The sequence below is a fragment of the Pelmatolapia mariae genome, linkage group LG13, assembly GCF_036321145.2.
Source record: "Pelmatolapia mariae isolate MD_Pm_ZW linkage group LG13, Pm_UMD_F_2, whole genome shotgun sequence".
NCBI lineage: Eukaryota > Metazoa > Chordata > Actinopteri > Cichliformes > Cichlidae > Pelmatolapia > Pelmatolapia mariae.
This window is the reverse complement of record NC_086238.1, coordinates 16,684,030-16,700,838: the sequence shown is the minus strand read 5'-3', so window position 1 is coordinate 16,700,838 and position 16,809 is coordinate 16,684,030. Positions and strand designations below refer to the sequence as shown.

General features: G+C 37.3%; 1 pseudogene; it reads right to left on the bottom strand.

Annotated features, from left to right (window-relative positions):
* The window catches only part of LOC134640434 (uncharacterized), a 35,175-nt pseudogene that overhangs the window by 16,055 nt on the left and 2,311 nt on the right, over positions 1 to 16,809 (bottom strand).

Genomic DNA, 16,809 nt, shown 5'->3' with positions numbered 1-16,809 from the left:
ATATAGCTGATATTTCGAAACTCGAAGTGGATTGAGAAGTAAAATAGTGAAAAATACCAGTATACAGGAGACTCCCGTTTCTAAGTCAGTCGGCACCCGTACCGTAATATGCGTAAGAAAAGTGCAACAAGATTGTAGGTGTGGCTGGTGTTCTAGCTTGACTGTGACTTCGCCTGTGAGGGCTCACCTGATTTCACGTAGCCTACGTGGTTTCACATTTTATAACAAACGAAACTGAAAATGAGCGCCTACAGGTGTCATGCCTGTCGAGATTTGTATGGCCTCCTCAAAACACACTGATTGAAATACAACCGACGAGCCAACTTTTAAATATATTCGTAAAATTAATATGTTTCTTATTCATGTACGTCCTGAAAAGGTCAAATAATCCACTTACACATGATGGTAACGGTATCAGCAGCCTCAGAGTTTAAATATGCATGCCGTGCTATATCGAAGAACGAGACAGGTATGAGTGATATAACACTTTCTACATAATCACACATCTTCTCTGAGCTACTGGTGTGAGTTTCATATATGTAAGACAATTTCTGGGTTGAAAAGACACGGGTGCAGATTTAGGCATGCCCTGGCCACTGGGCAACTTCCGTCGCGATTATTTTTGCTCTAAAGCAACACTCAGCAGGACTCCTGTGAAGAAAAAATTGAAACTACAATGTGAAGAAGATGGACTACAAAATGCGGATCTTAATTCACGAGCTGTTCATTCATTAGATTAAAATGCCTTGAGCTGTCATGTCGTTTTTCCCCATAATACCTTAAAATCCATGCTAAATGAGTTATTCCCTTCGCAGTATAGCCATGGTTTTCCATATTACTAGACAGTTGAGACCACTGCACTGACGCTTGGGACTGGTGGAGGCTTTGGAAAATGTTACCAGCTGGCTAAAAAAGTTGAATCAGACTCAGTTTTTGCAACCAAACAACACAACACTCTTCAGCAAAGCATGAAGTTTCTCCTGATATGTACCCAGACTCTTGCACTATGGTAGCTGGGATAGGCTCCAGCCTCACGTGACCCTGTTAAGTAGAAGAGGATGGAAATAATATTTTATTTGTTAAAAAAACACTGGTGGCTTAAGTAAGAGAGACAAACAAAGCACCTTCTAACAGAGTAGTTCTGTTTATTAAACCCTTTTTTTTATTATACCATCCCAGAGGCGGAGACAGACATTTTATACACCCGGGCTTAGCCCTAAAGGGTAGTATGCATGTGTGTGTGTGTGTGTGTGTGTGTGTGTGTGTACGGGTTCGTACTATCCTGGTGGGGACCAAAATCTGACTTTTACTATCCTGGTGGGGACTTTCTGCACCGTGGGGACCAAAATCCAGGTCCCCTTGGGGTTGAAAGCAATTTTCACACTCAAAATGCGGTTTTACTGTCAGGGTTACAATTAGGTTATGGTTAGGTTTAGGGTAAGGGTTAGGGTTAGGCATTCATTTTTAATGGTTAGGGTTAGGGTAAGGGGCTAGGGAAAGCATTATGTCAATGGGATGTCCCCACGAGGATAGCAAACCAGACATGTGTGTGTGTGTGTGTGTGTGTGTGTGTGTGTGTGTGTGTGTGTGTGTGTGTGTGTGTGGTTAGAAATGACTGAAAGATTTATTAGGCTGCGTTTTCAGTTTTGTTCAAAACAAACACAAACAAGAGTTTTTACACTTTTTCTAAGTGTAAAAACTCAAATCAGACCAAATGTTTATTTTTTTAGATTGATAAATATAAAAACATATTTGTTAAATTTAAGAGCAAAGAGTGAAATTGTCTGTATTTCTTAATTGCAAATGGCAAAATTGAGCCACACTCATGGAGGTCCACATTTCTTTTCCTGGTGTTTTGGTTGATATCTCTTGATTTTCCCATGTCAAAGAAACAGGCTCTGTGTTTTGCCTTACATGCATCCACAGGTGTGCCACCAAATTACTCACATGGACTCTACTAACCTATCAGAAGCTTCTTCAGCTCAGAATAGAATCGTCGGGAGTTTTCTTATTAATTAACAATCAACTTAGTGTATATGTACTCCTTAATTTGATAAAAGTGATTAAAAGAGACAGCTCTCTCTCTCTTTATTCTGACATTTAACTAATTCAAAAGATATTTCAATATTTACTTATCTAAAACAAAACGGTTTACTCTAAATTGATGTTTAACAGTAACAGTACAAAAAATAAAGTGTATGTAAATATCTGGTTTCAACTGTGAATATACTGCTGTGTATTGAAAATTCTCTTGTTTTGCATAGAAATATATTGAACAACATACAAAGTATAATATATAAAATAACATTTGACCTGAGTTTTTTCTTTGAAAGAACCCTCTAATGTCCATTGTTGTATATCAGTACATAATTGAAACCGATTTGGAGTGCTTTATTTAGCCGTGGAGGGTAACAACTGAAAATATGAAATAAACACACATGTAAGCTAAGACTCTCTAAAAAAACAGCATTGTTGTTCGGCTTTTCATTTTGCCATTTGTTGATTCACTCAAAGAGCAAGTAATGTAATATGGGCCAAGTGATCAGTTTGATATCAATCTTTTGCGATACACCGTCATATTTACATTATTTGTACAGTACGAATGATTTGCTTTGGTACCTGGTCAAACTTCAGCTCTCCTCTGTCTGCACTTCTCCTACAGCAAACTCACAGGCAGCAGCTTCTCTCCCCTCGCTCACTTGCTTAAGTGCGGTGCTCAGTCACCTAGTCATTGAGCTCGGATCATATCAAAATTAGGGGGAATTTATGCACAGTCCTAAATTCCCACAGTGTGCGCTATGTGCTTCGAATATTGTGTGTAGTTTTTGTTTTATACAGTTGAAAGTCAGGTAGCTAACTATGAAAAAAAATTACACTCCAAAAGACCCTTCTTCCATGATTACATGTCACATGTTTCTGATTAATATCGTAATTAAAATGAAAAAAGAAAAAAAAGTTAACAAATCATATCAAGTGTGAGTCAAGTCAAAAAGGTTAAGGAACGTTTTCAAGGTTCTCCCACATATGGCGTGCTTTCCATTATAGTAATTCAGCATAATGCTCCACCTCGTTCAAGAATGCACTGGTCAACAGTAACAAATCACCTACACAAAGAGGCTGATTTGAATAAATAGTTCTTTTCTAAAATCATGATACAGTTTGAGTTCATGTTTCATTCAATTTAAAAAACTGCCCTTGATTGCACACAATGCCTTAAGCCCCACCATATTAGCACATAAACTGCGTCATTATAAACGTTAAACATAATAAACACACATGAGAAGACTAAGCTCTCCAGAAGCTCTCCATCTGTAATTCAGACAGTTCGATTTTCCTGATGCATGTTTTTCTTAACACTTGATGTCTGAGTGCACTTCTCCAGCTCTGCCTTCAGCTGTTTTGCTTCAGGCCGGTCTTCTGGCTTTGCACACAGCATTGACTGAATTATTTTCCTCTGTAAGAAACAACAATATGACTGAGATACGTTTTGTTCAGACCACCGACTAATTTTCTAAAACTTTCTTAAACTTAGGACATCGATTCATGAATCCTTTACTGTTCCTCTGCTAGGGACCATCCTTTGAAAAAGATTTTAGTATAGTTAGAGTTTTGATAATCTACCTCTTGGGGAAAGGTCACACGGAACTCTTTGGGGAATTTCTGGCTTCTGATGTCTTCCCAAATCTGGTATTCATGCAGTGATAAGAGGACAAAAGAGGATGTTAGTCTATAAGATAAGATAAGATAAGATAAGATAAGATAACCTATATTAGTCCCACACGTGGGAAATTTGTTTTGTCACAGCAGGAAGTGGACAGTGCAAAAGTTATATAGCAGAAATTAGAATACAATAAGAATAAAATACTCTACATAACTGTACAGAATAGAATAAAATATACAATAGGATAAAAATAGAATACAAATTCTATATACAACTTAGTAAAAATACAACTTTGTCAGAAAAGATATAATACAAACTTCTATTAAGCATTCCAAATAATCTGCTTTTTAACAAGCTCTTTCTTTTATACTATCAAAAGAAATCAGCTACTATAAACACAGGCCAGGCAATATGACAACATAGTTGTGTCACACATTTTTTAAATAAAATTAAACTTTGTTGTAACCTGTGTTTATGAAACAGACTCACCTTTGCTCTTCCCATGCCTGTGGAAAGCTTCCAAAGTAGTTCAAAGAATATCAGCCCCAAAGCAAATACATCTACCTTCTGATCATAGTTTGTCCTGCTCTTCTGTATCAAAAAGTAAAAGGTAAATTAAAATAATAATTCTTGCACTGGCAATGAATTTTAACTGCCCTATTATATACAATCTGCTGCTACTACCACTGAAATAATAACATTAATCAAGAAGGGAGAAAAAGAATATGATTAAAAGAGCAAGACTGGTCACTAGACCAGTGTGTGGGGGGGGGGGGGGGCAAATTTAAGAGTAGCAAACAGAGTGATTACTATCAAAGCTATCAAACAACATTCAAATGCATGAATGGCACAATGCCGAACAGACAAATGCTACATCTCACTTGTTCGGGTGCCATGTAAGGTCTGGTTCCTGTATCCATAGTTCTCTGCATCAGGTTTTCATCATTGGAATCATTTTCACCGGTGACGAGACCAAAGTCTCCAATCTTAACCACTTTTTCTTGTCCAAACATGATATTATCAGGCTGCCAATTGAAAAACAGAAACAATGAAAACAAATGAACATGAAACTACTTGACTAAAGTACAATAAGGGCTTAGATTGACTTAAAACCTGCTGGAATAAAAAAGTGTGCGAGCCGTGTCCTGTAACCCTTTTGTGTACTTTGATATAGAAACAACCGACCAATAAGTTTACGGTACACTAATTTTACACATACAGAACCAAAAAAAAAAAAAACCAACAAAAAATCAGTGACCCCTAGTTTAATCCTTTAAGACTTAAACTAAGGACTGCAATATTGACTGGTCTGACCCCTACTTTGCTTTCAGAATGATGGACTCAATAAAAAGCACTTTAAAACGGTTGACAGACAGACAATGTTGAGATGTGAGAATCTGGTCATATCACACACACAGTGTCAGACCTTTGTGTTCTCACATGTTAAAGTACATGTGGGTAAAAAATTTAAGTGAGATCATGTGGGTTTTCCCTGGTTTCACAGCAACTAATGTGTTTTTAGTGGCAGCACACTGGAACACAGCAGCAGTACGTCATGGTGCAAATAAAGTGGTAGTGTAGTGTTGTAGTGATTAAGAGGCTTACCTTAAGGTCCCTGTGGATGAGGCATTTGGAGTGAATGTATTCCACTCCACTGACTATTTCCTGGGCGATGATCAGACTTTGTTGTCTTCTCTGTGAGTCTGGCGGAGTGTTGTTGTTCTGCTCTTTTATCCACTTTTTAAGTGTTTTGGAGTCACATAACTCCATCTCAATATAGAGGTACTGTGGAGGTGAATTACTCCTATATCTAAGAAGAGAAGAATATAGTTAAAAGGTCAGCATCATGGTCATTAAAAAAAGGTGCAGCATATATTACAGGCAGAGAAAACTTACTGGTAATAGCTGTCAGTAGAAGTCGACATGTCGTCTTCATATCTGCGATCCTCTCTCCAGCAATTGTAATATCTAACAATGTTTCTGTGATGGAGTTCTGACAGTGCTTTAACCTCTCGCAGAGCTTTTCTGATCACAGATTAAATAAAAGATGACTGAATAAATATCTCAAATTATCTTTTATTGCATCAGTCACTGATATGCTTGTACACTGAATACCACTACATACTTACTCAGTGCTGTGGACAATCTTTACGGCACGATACTGATCCAGCAGTATGTTCTTTGCTCGGTAAACACGACCAAAGCCTCCTTTGCCGAGGCGCTCTATAGAGTTGAACTCTGATAAAAATCTGCAGGTAAATACAATGTTGTTCAGGCATGAAGGAGAAAAGTAATGTCTTTGCACGTAATTGTACATCAGTTAAAAGGCTTTTCATACCTTGACTGGTTTGATGTTTGCCTTGTATTGTTTTCAATGCTGTCATTGTTGTCAGCATCCTTAGGGAATAAAGTGAAGATATTTTATAGATTTCAAATGTGGAAAAGTCCTAACTCAGTAAATAAGAATATTACAAATGGAAGGGTCAGAGTGCCATTTGTAAGGCCCCGCTCTGAATATAACATCAACCTCGCATCTTTCCATTGATAAGATAAAATTAATGATACTCAATAGTGTCACATTGCTTTTTTTTTTTAATTTAGTAATCTTTTATGAATGTCATTTAATCTTTGAGTGTCAATATTTTTACTAAATGCTATGAGAAATGACAAACCTGGTCTGTGGATGGGGTTGATGAGTGTTGGAACATTATTGATTCACTTCTATCTGTAGTCGGGCCCTGCGATGAGGGCTCAATGGACTCTCTTAGGGAAAAGAAGAGGGACATCGTTAGCGTGCTATGTTCTAGTCATACTAAAACCTCTGTAGTACTCTTTTATTAAAAAGGTTTAAAATGAAGTTCTTGTTGAGTACCTGACAGATGTGCTAGTCTCAGACTCAGATGATATAAAGGATGCCTAAAATGCATAAATAAGTATTTGTTGTTACAGCAAAATTTGTCATCACGGTAAAACACAAACATGGTTCTGCTCCTACTGCTGTTTACTGCTGTAAGTCAGAGTTGCCAATAATATCTTCTGGAAATAGCTGCACAATCGCAAAGTGTACTTTGCATTACCTGAATATTTACCAAAGAGTTTATTATTCTTTTTTAAAACATTTGTTTTTATTGTTATGATGATGATGATGATGATGATTATTGTTGTTATTATTATTATTTTCATTATGATAGGACAGACCTGGGACGTAGAAGGGTTTGATGAGTTACTTGCAGTGTATTGTGATGATGATTCACTGTTGTCCCTAGAAAAAGATAATAGATACATTTACTGTACAGCCTGCACTGTACATGCTACTGAAAGCGTTATTATATAGTTACAATGCTGTTGTGGTGTCAGTGAGTGCATTACTGTATAACTAATGGTGCCAACGATACAAGTGAAGCACCATCTTCAGATGCTGTTGACCTGATGGACACCTGAAACACACAGAAAACAATAAACATCATTCATTTTATGCATGTTTCACCCAAAGAGAAGCATTTGATTAAAATGTCACTACTGTTTATATTTTGCATTGTCTTTAAACAATCTACCACTCTCATGTTTTTGTTTGTTGAAATCAAGGCAGCAGAACATGTTAAATACCTTGCTGTCCCAGTCTGACTGTTCCTGAAGAGCAGACCAGGCTAACTCTGCTGCATTCTGTTGGGCTTTCTTGATGCTCTTCCCATCACCCACAGGATATTCCTTGTTGTCAATTATTAATTTGTAGGAAAAACTGTGTTGTGAAAAAATGGAAATGTTTTAGGTCATTACATTGACAGTTTAATATTGTTGAACATCAGTCAGGAGTTGGTGTCTGAAGGATCAATTCAAATTACAGAGTTTGTTGTATACTCACAGAGGATTGTGAGAGGGGCCATCTCTCCCCACTTCAACATATGAGTGGGAACGTTTGGTTTTCTGACAGTAGTGGTTAACAAGGCCTATGAAATTTGTCCCTGTAAAGCTAAGAACCATCTGATCTGAAGCTTCTGCTGCATTGTTTCTCTGTCAAGATAACAAGAAATACATCAGAGAGACAATTGCCCCAGGTTGGTTTTTCATTTCTTTCAACCAAAATCAAACATTATCTTACAGATTCCACTGAGTCCTGATGACCAAGCTGAAACAGGCCTTCCAGAGCATTTTTTGCTGCATTTTGCTTTGCTTCCTTTTTGGTCTTCCCCACTCCACTGGGATAGGCTTTACCATCTATGGATACTCTCACACTGAACCTGTAAAGACATAAGAGTTTTGTTATATACTGCTCAAAAAAACTTAAAGGAACAATTTGAAAACACATCAGGTCTCAAAGGGAAAAAACATGCTGCATATTTATACTGATGTGGGCTGGGCAAGGTGTTAAGAACGAGAGGATGCCACATCATTTGATGAAAAAAAAAAAATTATCAACCTACAGAGAGCTGAATTCATAGATATGCAGAAAATTAAAGTGAAAAAAATAATGCAGCACACCAGTGAACTTGCTGAAATTTCACTGCAGCAACTCAACATGGAACTCAGTAGTTTGTATGGCCCCCGCATGCTTTTATGCACGAACAACATCATGCTCCTAATGATAAAACAACTGGTGTCCTCTGGGTTCTCCTCTCACAGGTGGACTAGGTCACCAGATCTCTGAGCTCCTGGACAGTTTGAGGCGCAATTTGGTGGTAACAGATCGACTGAAACATAATGTCCCAGAGGTGTTCTACTGCAATTTTCAGCCTTTGGGAAGCAATATATCTAGTTGTGTGAAAAACTGAATCTCGATTGCACAAATGGTTTTTTTTTCTTTTGGTTGCCCTTTAGGGGTGACTACAGTAGATCAGCTGCCTCCATCTCCCCCTGTCAGAAACATCTTCTTCTATCACACCAACCCTCTGCATGTCACCCCTCACTACATTCATGAATCTTCTCTATGGTCTTCCTGTTTAACATCTGTTGTACAATATATCCGCTATCCTCCTCCTCTGTACATGTCCAAACCATCTCAGCCTTGCCCTGTCCCTCTGATTTACTCATTTGTAATACTGTCCTTTCTGGTCACTTCCAGTGAAAAATCTTTGCATCGGCAACTCTTCCAACTCCAGCTCGACCTTAGGCCCCACCTGTCCCCTCAACCACAGGATATTCGTGAGCAATTTGTAAAAAAAAACAAAAAAAACAACAACTGTGCTGTTAAATAGTAGAATTATTTTTATTTATAATTTGACTCAAATTGTCTTTCTTTTAGAACAAGATTGTACCCCTTTTGTATCGTTTTTAAAGAAATGTCGTTTCTATCTTAAAAACGGTTTGTTACAACTTTAAGTATAAACTTGTGCACTGCCATTCTGACTGACACGCCTATGAGTATTTTACTTTGAAACCCCACCACCACTAGTCATTTCATTCGAGAACTTACACTTTATCATGGTCCGGTCCGTAAGAGTCAGGGTCTCCGTACCTCACTTCAGAGTGATGCGTGTGTGCGTATTCGTTTAGTTTACCAACGTAGTTTACAGTATCCATCATAAATGACTCAGCAAGTTGCGCAGAATTGCAAGAAGACCGTGAAAAGCTCAGGATCCTTATCACTTCTCCCCTTCCATCTTAATCCTGCGACTGTCTTTGGAGTGTCTCAGTTACCGCTTTCTATTCCGCTGGTCTTGAGTATTTATAGGTTTCGATTTCTTCGAAACCTACGGGGCCTATGTGGTTTTAAACATATCATAACAAACGAAACTGAAACTGAGCACCTACCGGCCACTGGGCAACTTCCGTCGCGATTATTTATATGGCTCTGAAGCAACACCGGAGCCTCAGCTGCTCCTGTGAGAAAAACGTGAAACTTCAATGTGAAGAAGATGGACTACAAAATGCGGATCTTAGTTCACAAGCTGTTCACTTATTGTGTTAAACTTCCTTGAACTGTCATGTCATTTTCCCCCATATGACCTTAAAATCCATGCTAAATGAGTTATTCCTTTTGCAGGGACGGATCTATAAGGGAGGCATGGGGCGGCATGTGCCACCCTAAAATGATCTCTTACCACCCCAAGTGCCACCCTAGTTTCGCATATGACAGTGTTGTTTATTAAAATACAATAGCATTAACACTTTGAGCGTAGTTACAGTTAACAGTGAATATGACAGTTTGAGGCGCAATTTGGTGGTAACAGATCGACTGAAATGTCCCAGAGGTGTTCTACTGCAATTTTCAGCCTTTGGGAAGCAATATATCTAGTTGTGCGAAAAACTGAATCTCGATTGCACAAAAGGTTTTTTTTCTTTTGGTTGCCCTTTAGGGGTGACTACAGTAGATCAGCTGCCTCCATCTCCCCCTGTCAGAAACATCTTCTTCTGTCACACCAACCCTCTGCATGTCACCCCTCACTACATCCATGAATCTTCTCTATGGTCTTCCTGTTTTCCTCCTGCCTGTCAATTCGATCTTTAACATCTGTTGTACAATATATCCACTATCCTCCTCCTCTGTTGACTGCTGTTTGACTGAGGAAGAATAAAGTAGTCGTGGTAGCCAATCACATGACCACTTAAAGACAAAGCAACAAGGTGATATATACCAGTTTTTAAATTGTGCTGATAGGCCACGTAAAACCAGAGTCATGATAAACATTCATGGTGTTTTTTTCTGAATACTTTCGTCACGTTTACTAAGGACAGCGCTAGCAAGCACTCTCTGCTTATGACCAAAAAAATTAAAAAACAAAACAAAAAACACCCCTTTTGTGTTGGTGGAAAAATGTTTGTTGTTACACTCTAGAAATAGAATGAAGGTGAGATTTATTAACCCTCTGTGTGCCGCGCCTCCAAATCACATGACTGATTTAAGCTGACATAGCAAAAAGCTAAATTCAGACTCGTGAGGTTGTGCTGAAAAGAATGATACAAAGCAAGGTAAGGAACAAATAAATAAATAAAACAATTTGAAGGTGAAATGCAAATGTAAAATCAAAAGGAGTCAAAAATGGCCATTTATGTTTTGGACCTCAGAGGGTGAACCCAACAAATCATGAAAAAATTGGTTTACATTTTTGTTCATGCCAGTGCAGATTCCTGACATTTTGTGTAAATTTAAGCATGTAACAATTGGATTTCTTTCTAACGAAAAAAGTGTGAAACTTAAGTTAGACTCGTGTTTATAAATGAACCACCCATGTTGTGTAGCTTTCTGGTTTGTATACTTATTGGGCTACATACTTATTTATTATACAGGCTACAGTACATAAAATCAAAATTTCTATGTTTTATGTAACTAAAATGTTTAATTATGTGGGCTACAGAAAATAATTAAGTTATAGACAATATTTATATGAAAAACGTGTATACTTACTGCATTTGAATCATTTTAACCATATGTAACCACTTACATATGTGTTTTAAAAAAAAAAAAGGCTTTAACTTTGCTGCCACCATTTGATTTTCTTCTTTAGATCCATCCCTGGGTGGTCGTGTGATGGTCTGGGGCAGCTCTGCTGCTCCATGACGAATTACTGTTATTGATGGAACCATGAATTCTACTGTCTGTCAGTAAATCCTGATGGAGAATGTCCCCCATCAGCTTGTGCCCCAAAACTCAAGCACATTCAAAACACACCAGTAAATCCACCTCTGAATGCTTATAAAATAAGAGCAGGAAAGTTTTGTTATGTCCAGACTTAAATCAGACCGAGATGCTGTGGAACAACTTTAAATAGGCCGTTCATAGTCGAAAACCCTTCAGTGTGGCTCAATTAAAATAACACTGCAATGGAGAGTGGATCAAAATTCGTCCGCAGTTATGTGACTCATTTCCAAATATAAAATATGCATGACTGAGTTGATTCTTGCTGCCACTATGGTCATTATTTAAATTCCAAAAGTGAGGCCATAAATTATTACATACCAAGTGCTTCTGCAAGAAAAATCACAGAGTTAAATGAGAGTACATTTACCAGTTCATTTTCTTATACACCTTTTATTATTTCATCCCCTCTAGTAATGACTTTTCTCCTGCTGTTCCAAGTCACATGTAGCTGACTGATATTGCAATCAATCAGATTAAAATGAACAAAAGAAAAAAATAGAAACAAAAAGTTAAACTGTATTTCATGGCTTAAAAATGAGTGAAAACATTTAGGAAAGTTTCTAAAATTAAGCCACATAGAGTGTGCTTTTTTATCTCTGACATTCAACATGAATCCACCAGAAGTACATGTAGCATCACAGTTCCTCCTCCTTGAGACAGCAGCAGGTTAACAACAGTTACAAAGTCACGATCTAAACCGGGAAACTGATTTGAATAGTTAGATTTTAAAATCATGATTTCACATTTCATTTCCAAATCCAATACAAACTTCCCTGAAATAGCCGGGATTCATGATGTGACATCTTCCATATATTAACTTTGCATGTTAACAGTTACATAATATTACACAGTACATCAAATCATTTCATTAAGCAGATGCAACAAGACAGATTTGCGAAGGCTCCTGTGACTTTTGTAACCTTTCTCTTGTGACTATCAGACAGTTTGATTTTCCTGGCGAGATGCTTTTTGTGCGCTGAATATACGAGCCCACTCTTCAAGCTCTGCCTTCACGGCACTTGCATCAGGTCGGTCTTCTGGATTCTCAGACAGCAATGAGTTAATAATTTGCTTCTGTTTGAAAACAAGAAAAAAAAAACACAGTGTATGTGTAATGTCTTGTGCAATGAAACCTCTGATAAATAATAAATATATAAAAAAATTTATGTTGTGTCCAGACAACTCAGCAATCAAACAAGACCTTTTATAAATGAGTAAACCACTTAATGTAAGTTTTATCACTACTCTGCTGATGACCATCCTGTGAAAATTTAAGCACAGTATGAATATGGTATTTTACCTCTTTGGTAAAAGTCACTGAAAACTCTTCGGGGAACCTCTGCCTTCTGACGTCAGGCCAGATCTGGTGTTAATGAAGTGATTAAAGAACAAAGAGGGCATTAGTTTATATATCAATCATTCCAGTTACACTTGTTTGAAGAATGAAAATATTTAAAAACACATAATAAAGCTCTGCCAGAAGAAACCAGCTACAGATGCCTAGTTATTTATATATAATAGCTCCATGCATATGCACAATGGTTAAAATGACTGCAGTGAATCTCACCTTTGCTCTTTCAGAGTAAGTAGAAAGTTTCCAAAGGAGTTCAAAGAATATCAGCCCCAAAGCAAACATGTCCACTTTTCTGTCGTACTTCCTCTCACTCCTCTGTGATAGACAAACAGTCAAAGGACAAATGTATCTGATGTCATATTTTTCTCAATCATTGTGCTAAATGTTACAGTTATGCTTGAATTTAACAAATCTTTTTGTCTTTCAGTTTTATTGTTTAAATTTGAGGGTCAAATAAAATTCTGCGGGAACAAAAGCTGATGATTTTACAGCTCTCACCACTAAAGAGAGGTGAGACTGAGCTTTGTTAAGTGTCACATGTAGTACTTAGGCCGATTTTAAAATCCTATTTATTAACCAATGAAACACAATAAGTAAACATTATTGTCAGTATAGATCATCTCACTTGTTCAGGAGCCATGTAAGATGGAGTTCCTTTGCACACTGTTCTCTCTTCATCATCATCCTCATCATCATCATCACTGGTGACCAGACCAAAGTCTCCAATCTTCACTTCTCCTTCCACTCCAAACATGATGTTTGCAGGCTTTGCATTCAAAAGAAAAACAAAACACAATGGATAAACCTCTGACTCACACATTTACTTTATCTGTATCTGCTGATAAAACCAGTATCAAATCAAAAAGGTATAGGACTGTCTATTTTATTTTATGAGACAAGTGACCAAAAGGTATATTTATGTTTATTTATTTGATCATTTCTAGGTACCAAAAAAATCAGCAATGATGTTGCACAATCTGTTGTTTGATAGTTTCATGAATGCCCCAAAAGCAGATTTTAAAATACTCAATATGGTATTTGTTATGTGTCTCAGGGCGCCCAAAGACCCTTGTCATAGTAAATCTGAGGACACATTAAGGGGTTAGACACCTGATGTTATATGTACTGTCCAATTTCAGCTGAACAATTTTATTTTGTCTTGAAATTCGCTGCATTGTCTCACCTTAAGGTCTCTGTGGATGTGGTTCTTGGAGTGAATATACTCGACGCCACAAACTATTTCTTGAGCAATTCTCAGACTTTCTTCTCTTCGCTTGGAGTTTTGCCGACTCTGAGTATTCTTCTCATCAATCCAGTTTCTCAGTGTGTTTTTGGCACATAACTCCATCTGAATATAGAGGAACTTTGTCCCCGAGTTTTCTGCAGTGCTAAAAAAAGCAAGAAGTGAGGAAAAAGTGATGTAACTATTTAACTTAACATTAAAAATTAATATTAAAAGTAGGTCCACAGCACTCACTGTGAAGAAGCATAACTGTCATAACTGTCATCTCTAAGGTCCCACTCGTATCCAGTATCCTCCAGCCAAAACGTGTAATATCTAACAATGTTACGGTGGAAGAGGTCTGATAATGTGCTCACCTCTCGAAGAGATTTTCTGAAACACAATAAGAAAAACGTCAGTAAAAAGGTAAATACTGTACAAATATTTATATGTACAAATATTGTAGATATACCACTGAATGCTGGAATCCTACAACAGCACACTTAACTCTTTGCAGCAGACGATCTTCACAGCATATTCTTTCTCAAGCTGTTTGTCTCTTACTTTGTAAACAGAACCAAAGGCCCCGGTACCGAGACGCTCCAAGGGTTCATATTTTGTACTAAACCTGTGAACAGTAACACTATTATATAGGCAGTAAGTAATAAAATAAATGCATTGAACACACAAAACTCTTATTGATTTCTACTCAAGTTGTTGAGAGGGAGATTTAAGATCATAGTCTAAATTTTAGTATAGAGACTTAAGTCTTTCTCTCACCATGTATCACACCAAAACATGTGTTACATTGGAAAAGAACGGTGTCTTTTTTTTTTCTAAATACCATGATATAGTTGACGTCTCTTTCTGGCTGTTTCCCATGTTGATTTCTTTGGCAGCATCCTTAGAGAATAAAAAGCACAAACAGATTAAAAAGCTAAAAACTTCCTCTAATTAGCTCTATACTCTTTAAGGACTATGACATCCAACCACATCAAAGTAATATTCGTTTTGTTCCTCCATAGCGGGGATGACATCACTAATCATTGTTGGTGATGTCATCCCCGCACAGAAATTTGCTGCTTTTTTTTTTTTGACTACACAAACCTGTTTTTAATTTCTTTTTAAAGAACAGATCATTCAACCAAACTATATCTGATTACATGGGATTTATGGGATTTAAGAAAAAAATATAAGCACCTTGCTTGACTGCCCCTGAAGAACAAACCAGGTCAACCGAGTTGCATTTTGTTTGGCTTCCTTGATACTCTTACCCTCGCCCACAGGATATTCTTTATTGTTGATCAGTAATTTGCAGAAAAATCTAAGATGCACGAAAGTTGAAGAGTACATTAACAGTTTGCTAAACATGAGTCATGAGCATCCAGTGTCTGCAGTATGTATTTAGACTCCAGTGCTTTGAGCATACTCACTGTTCAGGTGGACCACATCTCCTCTCTTCAATAAGCGTATAGGAGCAGTTTTCTCTCTGACAATATTCATTGACAAGTCCTATGTAATTTGTCTCCATAAAGCATAACGCTTTAGTTGTATTACTGTAAACAAGAAGCCGTTTACAATCATGGACATGTCACAATTAAACAATACGTCATGATTGTGAGTTACTCACCACAGACCAAAGACATTCTCATTCAAGTCCTCACTTTGTTGACCAGATCCATCGCTGTGATTCTCATCTGCAGTCTTGAAAATTTTAAGGTGGTTAACAGAGGAGACCCATTGCCTGCTGAGTGTGTTTTAGGCTTATGACGGATGGATGAATGGGATGGACTGAACTATAACTTACATCTGTAGTTTTACTGCCAGATATTCTGTTAAACACAAGCTTGGCTGCCTTCTCCTTAGCTTCCTTTCTTGTTTTCCCGGAGGCTGCCGGGTACTCCTTGTCACCAACAATAAATATACACCATCTAACATTGTAAAAGAAACACATTTAGTAAATTTCAAATAGATAATTTACAACTACAAATGAAACTAGATGAATCATTTAGACTTACTCATTTTCATTGTTTGGACCAAGTCTGGTAATCTCTACAGGCTTTACATTCACCCCATTCCTTTGACCATACTCATGGAGCCAGCAGATGTAGTTGATGTTACTGACACTTCTCTGGTGAACTGATGTATTAGAAACCTCTGCAGCATTTTCTGTCTATTTGTAACCAACAAACACACAGCAGATTAAAACAAATATCCATGCATACAGTGAGTGACTAGAGTGGTGCAATTATCTTACAGTATCAGCTGGTTCCTCCAACAAGGTCGCCAAGGCATTTTTAGCAGCGTTTCGCTTGGCTTCCTTCTTGTTTTTTCCAACACCCTCAGGATATGCTTTACCATTCAGCACAACTCTGGTAGTAAATCTGTAAAACAAATGGAAGAACTCTGTCACACAAGATAGTCACAGCACACTGTTGCACTGAGGCCGACAGTGGGGGAAATTATTATATGGTCCCCTACTGAATTTGTAAGTTTGTTCAGTTCATTTTAATGGTGCAACACAAAATATCCAGTAAAAATCCAGAATAAATAAAAGTTATATAAATTCTGCACAGTAGATCAAATTTTTATCATCAAATTCGTTCTGCATTCTGGCTCCAATCTACATGTTTATATACAACTGTATATGGGGTGAACATCTCTGCTATGTCCATAAATATTTGGACAGAGAAATTTTTTTCTAGTTTTGGTTCTGTACATTACCACAATGAAATTTAAATGAAATAACATTAAGATGCAGTTGAAGCGCATGCTTTCACTTTAATTCAGTGGGCTGAAAAAATGATTGCATAAAAATGTGAAGAACTAAAGCATTTTAACGCAATCCCTTCATTTCAGGGGCTCAAAAGTAATTGGACAAATTGAATCATAGAAAATAACATTTTTTGTTTCTAAAACTTGTTTGAAAAGCCTTTGCTGGCAATGAAAGCCTGAACTCATGGACATCACCGGATGCTGGTTTTCCTCATTTTAAT